The following is a 12826-nucleotide window of genomic DNA, read 5'->3' as shown; positions in this document are numbered from 1 at the left end:
CCCCCCGATCTTGTAGTCGCATTTCTCATCCTCCCTGCTCCCGCCAGTTCTCACTCCCGCCCCTCCCCCATCTGAAGTTATAAAATCCCTCCCTACTCCTGGGCGCCATTTTTAAACCTGCCCGTTCCTGGCTGCTGTGCATCCCTGGCTGCAAGTGTGTTCTTCGGTAGGTTGGACTGTGCATACTTTGTGCTATTGTTTTCTCTCATTTTTTATATCTCAGCACCACTGTTGTACTTCCTCTCTCATTATCTTGCTAAGCTACTATTTTGCAGCATGCGTTTTTGTTGTTCTGTTCATTGTGACATGGCTGCAAAGGATAGTTACTAATTGTACTTGATAGCGACTACTACGCTAGCCCAAGTCGCATTTTGTGTATGTTCCTTATTGTTATGATTATTGTACTGGAAGGCTGGGGAGCCTAACTACTGAATGGTCGTAATAACGACGCTGGCCCTGTTGATACGCGAGCCTCTCGCATTTAGTATTGTTTACTTTCTGTTCTGATTATTCTATCGGAAGGCTGTGGAGTTTACCATTTAAATGTTTCTGATTATCGGAAGGCTGTGGAGTTTAGCATTTAAATGTTTTTGGTAGCGACGCTAGCCTCTCGCAGGTATTTCAGTTAAAACTGTCGCTCTCCTACTTAAATGAAGGCTGTGTGGTTACCTATTGAATGATCTCAATAGCGACTACATTCCTTTGCAGGTGCTATGTTTTAATTTTGATCTACAACTATTAAAGTATGCTTTACCAATTATCTTCCGACCTTAGACATATGAACACAGTTGTTCGCTGATATTAGCTTCAGTGTGTAGCGCACTTCCCTCTTATCGGAAGAGTAGTAGAAATAACTCATATGAAGTTGTGGGGTACTTGATGCACCTTTTACATCATAGAATCAGCTCATATAGCATATGCTACTTTTTCTTTCAGAAGTTATGTTTCCATACTGTGTTAAGAGTATAGTGACCCTACAGTGAAGTACTACTGACTCACTTGGGGCACTGGCATGGTATAATTTATAAACACTGTTTGTGGTTTAGCTGCTACATGTTTTCTGACTCTAACAGATTCTCTGGTTGTATGAGAAACCAACATAGGTAGTGTTTTATCTACCGATGATAGCCTTTTTTAGCAATGAGTTACCTCACACGTGTAAAACGCAGTTAAGAGGTACATAGCTTTTAACCTGTCTGCTTATAACCCCAACATTACCTGGCTCCCTCTGCATATGCTTGTCTTTTATCCTATTGTTATATATGCTGCATAATGAACAATGTTAGTTTGCAATGTGCATGATTAGATGTTCAGGTTGTTTCCTGTGAATAACTTGTATGCTCTAGGTATACCTCCTCATTTAAACAGTAGTAGTGATAAGTGTATTTTTATCTGCTCTAGTCATACCTCCTTATTTAAACAGTAATAATGGATAAGTGTATTTTTATCTGCCACTAACTGACTTCTACCTTCTCTCCTGTCCTCCAGCTCTCTTGCCCTGAATCTCCCCCTGTGTTTTTGCCTGGGTGGATACTGGACCCAACCAAAGCTGTACTCCATAGTGCTATAGCAACAAATACCCTGTGCTGCTTCAACTACCTTGAGGATAACGCTCCCGAGACTCTCTGAAAGATCTCAAGAAAGTATGTGTTTTTGCTAAGCCTGACACTCCTGTAATCCTACTAGCTGAAGTCATATTCTCCCTGTCTGGAGTGCCAGCAGCCACCCCCCCCCCAGTTCTACTCCTTGTCCTCCATACCTCACTCTTTTCCCTGTACTGTAGCTCCCTTCTCCCCTCATCTTCCTAGCCCTATTTTATTTTATCCCCTAGTGAGTAAATAGCTTCTATCCACTAGAGGATATCCCTTGATAATAGACTTATACTGATCTTGACTTTCTCTCCTTCAGACTCATACTTCTCACATCTCAGTCCCTCACTCTTCTCCTGATACTTTTAGTCCACTTTCCCTACCTTATCTAGGCCCTCTCCACTTACCCTCTACTACTTACCCTTCTTGAACAGTGCTCTACTGATAGTTTTTCGCTCCTCTTCTGCTCCTCTGGGCTCTACTGCCTTATAACTTCCCTGCACTCTACTTCCATAACTGGACTCTACTACCCTACAGCTTCCCTCCACTCTACTTCCATAACACCCTTCTTTTGTCCCTCATCACTTACTTACTCTAGTTTCACTCCATTTCCTTTCCTCCCTTTTCTCTCCCTCCTATCTATCCTTCACTTCCTGCCCACTTATCTGTGCTCTTCTATTACTTCTTTACCATACGATCTCCTCGTGTGTCCCTCTCTTCTCTCCCCCACCCTCACCCTCTCTACTACATATCCTGTTCTTTCCTCACTCCTTTCCTTTCCTTGCCTCTGTACTTGCTCTCCCCTCACTCCGAGGCTTGTTTCAATCAAAAGCTACTACATCGCCCCCCCCCCGATCTTGTAGTCGCATTTCTCGTCCTCCCTGCTCCCGCCAGTTCTCACTCCCGCCCCTCCCCCATCTGAAGTTATAAAATCCCTCCCTACTCCTGGGCGCCATTTTTAAACCTGCCCGTTCCTGGCTGCTGTGCATCCCTGGCTGCAAGTGTGTTCTTCGGTAGGTTGGACTGTGCATACTTTGTGCTATTGTTTTCTCTCATTTTTTATATCTCAGCACCACTGTTGTACTTCCTCTCTCATTATCTTGCTAAGCTACTATTTTGCAGCATGCGTTTTTGTTGTTCTGTTCATTGTGACATGGCTGCAAAGGATAGTTACTAATTGTACTTGATAGCGACTACTACGCTAGCCCAAGTCGCATTTTGTGTATGTTCCTTATTGTTATGATTATTGTACTGGAAGGCTGGGGAGCCTAACTACTGAATGGTCGTAATAACGACGCTGGCCCTGTTGATACGCGAGCCTCTCGCATTTAGTATTGTTTACTTTCTGTTCTGATTATTCTATCGGAAGGCTGTGGAGTTTACCATTTAAATGTTTCTGATTATCGGAAGGCTGTGGAGTTTAGCATTTAAATGTTTTTGGTAGCGACGCTAGCCTCGCAGGTATTTCAGTTAAAACTGTCGCTCTCCTACTTAAATGAAGGCTGTGTGGTTACCTATTGAATGATCTCAATAGCGACTACATTCCTTTGCAGGTGCTATGTTTTAATTTTGATCTACAACTATTAAAGTATGCTTTACCAATTATCTTCCGACCTTAGACATATGAACACAGTTGTTCGCTGTTATTAGCTTCAGTGTGTAGCGCACTTCCCTCTTATCGGAAGAGTAGTAGAAATAACTCATATGAAGTTGTGGGGTACTTGATGCACCTTTTACATCATAGAATCAGCTCATATAGCATATGCTACTTTTTCTTTCAGAAGTTATGTTTCCATACTGTGTTAAGAGTATAGTGACCCTACAGTGAAGTACTACTGACTCACTTGGGGCACTGGCATGGTATAATTTATAAACACTGTTTGTGGTTTAGCTGCTACATGTTTTCTGACTCTAACAGATTCTCTGGTTGTATGAGAAACCAACATAGGTAGTGTTTTATCTACCGATGATAGCCTTTAGTAGCAATGAGTTACCTCACACGTGTAAAACGCAGTTAAGAGGTACATAGCTTTTAACCTGTCTGCTTATAACCCCAACATTACCTGGCTCCCTCTGCATATGCTTGTCTTTTATCCTATTGTTATATATGCTGCATAATGAACAATGTTAGTTTGCAATGTGCATGATTAGATGTTCAGGTTGTTTCCTGTGAATAACTTGTATGCTCTAGGTATACCTCCTCATTTAAACAGTAGTAGTGATAAGTGTATTTTTATCTGCTCTAGTCATACCTCCTTATTTAAACAGTAATAATGGATAAGTGTATTTTTATCTGCCACTAACTGACTTCTACCTTCTCTCCTGTCCTCCAGCTCTCTTGCCCTGAATCTCCCCCTGTGTTTTTGCCTGGGTGGATACTGGACCCAACCAAAGCTGTACTCCATAGTGCTATAGCAACAAATACCCTGTGCTGCTTCAACTACCTTGAGGATAACGCTCCCGAGAGACTCTCTGAAAGATCTCAAGAAAGTATGTGTTTTTGCTAAGCCTGACACTCCTGTAATCCTACTAGCTGAAGTCATATTCTCCCTGTCTGGAGTGCCAGCAGCCACCCCCCCCCCAGTTCTACTCCTTGTCCTCCATACCTCACTCTTTTCCCTGTACTGTAGCTCCCTTCTCCCCTCATCTTCCTAGCCCTATTTTATTTTATCCCCTAGTGAGTAAATAGCTTCTATCCACTAGAGGATATCCCTTGATAATAGACTTATACTGATCTTGACTTTCTCTCCTTCAGACTCATACTTCTCACATCTCAGTCCCTCACTCTTCTCCTGATACTTTTAGTCCACTTTCCCTACCTTATCTAGGCCCTCTCCACTTACCCCTCTACTACTTACCCTTCTTGAACAGTGCTCTACTGATAGTTTTTCGCTCCTCTTCTGCTCCTCTGGGCTCAACCCGCTCCGTTCGCCCTTCGGGCTCACTCTGCTCCCCTACCCTGCCCCCAATTCCCACCCGCCCCCAGCACCTCTACCTTTATCCCTCCATAAACCACACCCACTGCTACTCTACTCCAATCACTAACATACATCTAGGCACACCTTCCTTTGTTTTCCCGCCAAAACCAGCCCTCATACAAACCCCTATCGTCATCTTTCCTGACCTAATACCACTCCTTCCCACACCCACACCACCCCCCCCATATAGGAAATCTACCTGCTGCTCTATACTTAGTGTCCTCCACACACCACATAACTCTATTCACTAGTATTATTCTGTCATCTCTTTCCCAACATGCTTTCAAAACTCTGTCTCATCCCCCTTTTTCTTTTATTTCTCCTCTCTTCATTCTATTGCCACCATCTCTCCCAACCCACTTTTCCCCTACACTCCCAACACTTTCACATAACTAATTATCAGAACTCACCTCTCTCACATTCATACTCTATTATTTCCTCCTTTTTGTATCCCTCTAACACTCTCCTTCTGTTCCAATACAAACTTTTCTCACACCATACATTCCCCATTACTATAACTACTTGCAAATCCCTCCAATTTACAACCGAACCCAATCTCTTTACCTTGCTATCTGCCCACATAAACTGTTCCATACTACATCTTATTAGTACTCTCATTTCTGGTGATATCCACCCAAACCCTGGTTCCTCCCCTATAACAGCTACAAATAAATCATTATTTTTTACTTCCCTAAACTCCCAAAGTATAGTAAATAAAGTCCCAAACCTCCATGCTTGGCTCATACACAATAAACCTGACATCCTGTCTATTTCTGAAACCTGGTTAAAACCACATATAAATGACTCTGAGATCATTCCCCCAAACTACTCCATCATTAGGAAAGACAGGTCTCTCAAAAAGGGTGGAGGGGTTGCCCTCATATATTCATCCTCCCTAGCAGTCACTCCCTACAATAAACCTACTCCACACTTTAACAATGCTGAACTTCTCCTTACTCTACTACAAATCAACAATCACAAACACATATGTCTAGCTTCCCTTTATATACCCCCAGGGGATAATATCCCCACTCTCGAACTTATCCTTTCTTGGATTTCTAGTAACATTAGCAACTAAACCATAATCCTAGGAGATGTAAACATCAACTGGGCCTGTATTCAATCTCCAACAAACTCATTAAATATTAACCTTTACAATTTCTCTCAACTAATCAACTCAGTAACTCGCCCTGCAAAAAACCTCTCCAGTGGAAGTATACTGGATTGGATTCTTGTCTCCCATCCTCACTATTTCTCAAACAGTGGCACCCTTCCAGACTCCCTTAGTGATCATTCACCCATATTCACCAACCGAATTCCCACTGTCCTTCAACAAACTCACAACTACATTACTATCCGTGACCAGAAAAAGTTCAATCCAACTACCTTCATAAATTCCTTACAAGCAATTAATTGGAACTGTCTAAAAACACTACCACTAGACATGGCAGTGTCACACTTCAATACAACATTCTTAAAACTACTTGACTCACAAGCTCCCTTAAGGACAAAGAGAGTAAAAGCAAAATTGGCCCCCTGGCTCTCTAAACCTACTCTTGCTATGATGAGACATAGAGATAAAGTCTGGGCACGCTACCAGAAACTTAAGACAGATCTGCTCCTTAACGAATATAAAATGCTTCGAAATAAAGTAAAGAAACTCATCACTTCTGATCGACAAAACTATTTCTCTACACTCCAAAACCATAACATAAACAACCCTCAGAAATTCTGGAAAGGGATCTCTACTCTCCTTCATCCTAGTACACCAGCTACTCCCACCCCTGACTCAAATGCCTCTGAACTTGATCTGGCCACCCAATTTAACTCATTTTTTATTGACTCTATTTCCAAATTGACCTCTTCATTCTCCAACCCCACCATATTCTCTAACACCCCTTCACCACCCCCTCACACTCTATCTTTCTCCACTCCTTTTTCCTGCTTCCCATCCTCTAACTCCTCTACCTCTTCTACTACCCAACCTTTACCCCAAGCACCTCCACCTTCCAACTCTCCCAACTCTCCCAACTCCACTATCCTCTCATTAAATCCCATGCCTACATCTACTATAAAGAAACTCCTTCTGAAATTGAAACCATGTACCAACGCCCCTGATAATATCCCTTCCTACTTTCTTAGCATAGCTGCTGAAACACTTGCATATCCCATTAGCATCTTAATTAACTGCTCCCTCAAAGAATGCACAGTTCCCCAAATTTGGAAACAGGCATATATTATTCCCCTCCACAAAGGGGGCAACAACAACAACGTCACTAACTTCCGTCCTATAGCCATTCTGTCCAACATTTCTAAAATCCTAGAAAAATGTGTCCATCTTCAACTTCTCCCTCATCTCCTAGAAAATCATCTTATAACTCCCACACAGCACGGCTTCAGACCTAATCACAGCACTATGACTGCCCTCCTCTCCTTCCTTGAAACAGTAAATAGAGCTCGTGACTCTGGCCTGTATGTTTCTACCTTACTACTCGACCTTTCCAAAGCCTTTGACACCATCTCACACAGCCTGCTCTTAACTAAACTCTCAGAACTTAACATTTCCTCCTCCTCCCTACACTGGTTCTCTAGTTACCTATCCAACCGAACTCAAGCAGTAAAATGGAAAAAAGCTACCTCCTCATTCCTTAGTACCCCCACAGGTGTTCCACAAGGCTCCATTCTAGGTCCCATTCTCTTCAACATATTTATAAATGACTTCCACAAATCAATCCCATTCTCTAACATCATCCAATATGCAGATGATTCAACTATCATCTGCTCATCCACCTCTATCACCACACTTCAAAAACTAACTCAAGATGCTTTCTCTACAACAGAGCAATGGATGTTAAAAAATCACCTAGCTCTCAACACCTCCAAGACCAAGCTTATGATATTTACTCCTTCTAAAACTACTTCTCTCAATATGAATACATTTTCAATCAGTAGCCAAAATAACTCACCCCTAGAAATGGTTTCAGAGACCAAGCTACTTGGGGTACTAATTGACAACCAACTTAAATTTACCTCTCACTTACAAAAAAATATCAAAACCCATCAAAACTTGGCATGCTTTATAGACAAAATGCCTACCTTACCTCTGCTACTAAAATAACTCTCGCAACTTCCTTCCTTATCCCCTCCCTTCTCTATGGCACCCCACTCCTAACTAATCTTCAGTCCTCTCTCAAAAAACAACTTTCCTCTTGCTACAACAAAATTGCAAAATTCGCCACCAGCCACAAGTCTTCCACCCACCACTGTCTTTCCCTCCAGAAACTAAAATGGCTAGAACTTCCCAATCAATTAACTTACACTCAATTAACTCTAGCCCATAAGCTTATTCTCAACCCCTCCCTCTGTCCTTCCCTCTCTACTGCCTTTAAAATGCACCTACCCAATAGAGTATTAAGATCAAACAATCAAAACCTACTCAAAGTCCATAAACCTATACATCCCCCAGGCAAAAACCTTCTATCCTTCAACCTAGCTCGCCTCTGGAACTCCCTTCCTCCACTCATCCGCACCACCTCTAATCACTCTGCTTTCAAAAAATCTCTTCATACACATCTAGCTTCACAGTGGGAATGCTCCTGCTCCCACCCTACATAACCTACTCTACTCCTTCTCACACCCCTCCCTGCTCTGCTCACATCTTTAATATACCCTGAAAATTCAATAGAATTTATTAAACAAGTCCTTATGTTTCTTCCTCCCTCACTATAATATGTCTTTGTATCTCCTCTTCCTTTTAGTAACTATGTTTTCCTAACTTTTCTGTATAAATGGAAATTTTTGCTGTGCTAAATAGTTAATATGTTTTCTGCACAAAGTATTTAACTGTATACCTGCTGTACTATTTGATATTGTCTTCTTTTTTACTATCTGTTGTACCTATTATGTAACTTTGAATGTATTTCGGAGCTTTTCTCCCCAGGACTCCATTGAAAACGGGTTCATTTGGCCCAATGGACTATCCTGGTAAACCAACTGCAATAAATAAAATAAATAAATAAATAGTTTCTTACTAATGCACAATTCCTATGGAAACCTTTTTCCTAAGGTGTGCCCTATGTTGACCTTAAAAGTCTTTATGATTGTGAGCTTCAGATCCTGTGTAAAGATTTTTATTCTAATTGTATTTTTTTATTCCTACCTCAAGTTAGAGTGCCAGATTTGTGCGAGATTTACTAGAAAAACCCAAAGTAATAGGTCTTCCTTTATGCCTGGGTGTTGCCAAAAATGTGGGTGGACATAGTGGAAGCATTTGACTAAGAGCTGTGCTCCCAAGTAAGGCAATGAAAAGGGCCATATTAAGGATTTTCTGAGGGTGAAAGGAATGCAAAAAGGATTAAATCATGGAATGGAATAATGCTTCCATGCCATCTAATAACCCAGTGAGATGGATTCCCAGCCCCCAGTTTGGGGTCGATTTTTGCTACTGGCCTCTCTCTGACCTTTCTATAGATATACATGCCAATATCTTCTAGCACCTTTTTCCTGGCCTCACTTCACTTAATAGGTTCTGCAGACATTGTGGCCAGTTATTGAAACCATTGACAGTATCTGTATAGAGATAGTGGCCCATTTGGCAAGAAATATATGGATATTTTTACTCTATATCTAGCATGAGTTTTATACTGAGTGGTAGACCTCAGTCAGACTTCAAAGAAAATATAGGTGACTGAGTCCGGATCTTCATGCCAGTTGCCTTCCCCAGAAACACAGATGTGCGATCAATGCACACATCTCAATCCTTATATGTCTGACTTCCTCCAGCATCTATTTCCTTTTATCCAACATGACTTTGTCTTGTATGATTTTAAGACATTGATGACAGTACTTTTAGTAATATGCCAGACATTCCAGAGCCCCCCCCTTGCAGTTTTGATCCATAACTCAATAAAGGGGAAAGATTACTTTGTCCCTCAAGAGACTCAGACTCTTTCTCTGAAGATGAAGAAGATTTAGAGTATAGTTGCTCACCCAGATACAGTTTGGATGATACAGTTTCATCAAGGTCACCACCAAATGTCTCCTTTGAGTGACACTCAGCCTCTTGATGGAAAGTTCCATATGGGAGTCCTGAGCATACCTCTCAACTGTCCAAATTTTCTCAGAACGTTCAGATTTTTGCCTCATTTTTGCCCTGTTCCTCATAAATTTGTGGTTTTCTGGCAAATCACTGGGATGATCTGAGGACTGAAGTTACCATAAACTGACATACATTTCAGTTTCAGACTTCAGATTGTTCAGAAAATGTATATTGACACAATCCCTGTTACTCTAGCAACTTTCTAAGCTTATAAGAGCAATATTTAAAATCTGTCCGTATTTTTGGCCCTCCCCACCCCCCTTTTGTCAGGCTTTGTCCAGATTTCTTACACTAAGAGGCTGAGCGGTATGGTCCTGAGAAATATCTGAGACTAAAAAGAGGTATCTAGATCGAGGCTGAGACTAGTCCTACTGCTCTACCTGCAACATTCCAGGGCTTTGCAGATGCTTGTCTTTGTTTCATTGGGACTTGATTCTAGCCTCCTGCTCCAGGGGAACCTGATAGTTTCTGCAGGGTTCAAGAAGCTTCCCTGTACCTCCAGACTCTAATAAGGACCTGGCTGCTGTTTCTCTAGATGTGTCCAAGGTCTTCAAATGAGCTGCAGGACCAATACCCTCCCAAGCAATAAAGAAGTAGGGTAGTGCATAGTTTCAGTGAAAAGTATACACACCTGCACCCTTCCTTTCAGTACAATGATTTGCCAAAGCCACATAGCTAAGTATCTATGTAATCCACTAATCATATTTTTCAATGAGATACTGAGAAGGTAAATAATCCCTGAGGACTAGGTTATATACTTTTTGATCCTTATTTATAAGGGTGGTAATAGACACAATATCAATAGCTGTTGTACTGTTAGTTTGATATCTGTATTTGTTAAATGTTTTGAAAGCTGCCCATTTAAAATAAATATAAGGCTTTATTATATAATTTCCTACCTTAGAGCTAGCTACTGGCAAAAAAAAATTTTTTTCAGTAAAATAATCCAGACTCTTAGTGTACTGCCTTGCTCTAACAGGTCAGTCAAAGGCTTTGACACTGTGGCATCTAAACTGTTATCATAGCTTTTGAATACAGAGGGCTACAGCTGTCAGAATGGCAAAACATAATAGGGAGCCGCATCTTCCTTGCTTGTATAGGAACTGATGATTTATTTCACTATATTATATAATATTTTGGAAGTTGTCTTTTTCCTGCATCTTGAGTAAAAGAGGACCAAAAGGACTGTTAAATTGTGAACACCCTAATAACTAAATTAATAACTAAATAAACCAGGTGAGTGTAGTGACCCTTGCTTTTAATTTTCATGAGTGACCATTCACTTGACTTTACCATTTGGTCCAGTGACAGAAAACACTGTAACATGTCACATCTTACTTTACTTTTATTCTTTGTATTAATGTTTGTCATTGTATCATTTTTGCGTGGAGCTTTTTTCCTTGGGTTTCTAATTAAACATTTTTTTTTTGGTTTTGCTTGGATTTTCCTTGTCAACAAATGGAAATAAATCGATTTAGTTATTTTTATTATTTGATTTTATTTGACATTTGTTGACCGTCAGAGTCCGACTAGATACAGATCCATTTTCAGCGGAGGCCCGGAGAGAAAAGCTTCAAAAGGAAAACATAACAATTTACAGATATCAAACAAATCAAATAAAAAACAATTTAAATAGACAAATCAAACAAATTAAACAAGTCAGATCAAGCAAAAAATGTTTACATTTGCTCAGGGATTTCAAGTTAGTTATTATAATCAGTACATAAACTTACATAAGGTTATGATGGAGTTATGGTCTCAGCAAAGTGTGGTTCAGAGAACTGTACTTTTGGCAATGTGAATGTGATCGATTATTTATATATATATGTATGTGTGTGTGTGTGAATAAAGTGATGTAACATATTCTATCAGAGTAACATAATGTTTATAATACAGCCACTCATGCTTTCAAACTACAGAAACCTTTTATCAAGGATCAAGACTTAATCAGTTATTCTGATGTAGACACATGTACATACACACACACACACACACACACAATTTTTCATGGAGCCATGTTATCTCAAGTTGATATATTTTTTTTAATGTTGCTTTTTGCCAGTGGAAAGATGTTATATAGTCTTCCATCCTTGGCACAAGAAGGTATTAAAAGACTGTATCTAGTACTAGTAACTTATAAATGGCTGATGATCTCAGGTTCTCTAAGAACTTGAGAAGGCTCAATAGTAAAACCTGTACTGGCTCTGTGAAGGTTATCAAAAGAATTCTGTTCCAGGATATCTAGAAGAAAATCTCAGGGCAGAGAGAGAGTCAGTCATTGCTTCAGTGGTCCAAGTTTAGAAATTCTGACTTTGCTTCCTTTCAAATAAGTATTCACTAAGAATAAAAAAATAAGTTATGAACTTACCATAATGTTCCATATGTGTTGTCCATTTTCATTCTTCCTCAGCTGATGGGTTCGGATCCAGTTTCCCGGATCTGACTTGGCCTTTGCTAAAGCTTGTGGCAACCAAAAGGTCTCCCTTACCCATAATGCACCAACCTGAGTTACCTTAGATCTTGTTTGCTGATTTTTGCCAGAAAGGAAGTATTTACTCTGCACAAATGTGGGCCATCTACAGACCCATAAGTCTAACTTGTGTTATATGTGAAGCCATGGAAAGAATTATCATGGAAATTACCAATAGTGATAAACTAAACCTCCAAACACTGGACCCAACCTAGTTTGGTTTCAAGGACAGATCATGCCTTATCAACCTGGAGGACTTTTGAGAAGGTCACCAAAGCAATGGACATTTGACACAATACCCCACTCAGGCATTGTTGGTAAACTGAAGAAGTTAGAAATCAACTCGTATGTCACCGGTGGATAGCCAACTGGCTTATATACAGGATGCAGGAAGTTATAATTGGAGAGTCCATCTTTACAAAGAGGCCAGTCACAAGTTGAGGCCCTCAGGGATCAGTCCTTGGATCACTCCTTTTTGGCATTTACTTCTCCGAAGTCAGGGTCAATGTCAGTGGTCTCTGACTAACTTTGCAGATGATTGTAAATTAGGAGCTGTAATTGAATTTCAAACTGACACAAATGATCTCCAGGAGGGGCCGACACAGACAAACAACGATGTCAGAGCCATGGACTAAACTAAATGCCAAGAAAAGCATAATAGTATCCTTTGGTAAGTCGCCCAACCCTGGTA

The 12826-nt window shown here is 40.6% G+C and overlaps 1 long non-coding RNA gene across 1 annotated transcript in view; it reads left to right on the top strand.

The window, feature by feature from the left end:
• The window catches only part of LOC122800199, a 79142-nt gene that overhangs the window by 59406 nt on the left and 6910 nt on the right, over positions 1-12826 (top strand). The gene's annotated exons all lie outside the window — the stretch shown is intronic.

The sequence above is a fragment of the Protopterus annectens genome, chromosome 4.part0 (assembly GCF_019279795.1).
Source record: "Protopterus annectens isolate FY-2018-M chromosome 4.part0, PAN1.0, whole genome shotgun sequence".
Classification (NCBI taxonomy): Eukaryota; Metazoa; Chordata; order Ceratodontiformes; family Protopteridae; genus Protopterus; species Protopterus annectens.
The sequence above is the reverse complement of the archived record's forward strand: the minus strand, read 5'-3'. Positions and strand labels throughout refer to the sequence as shown.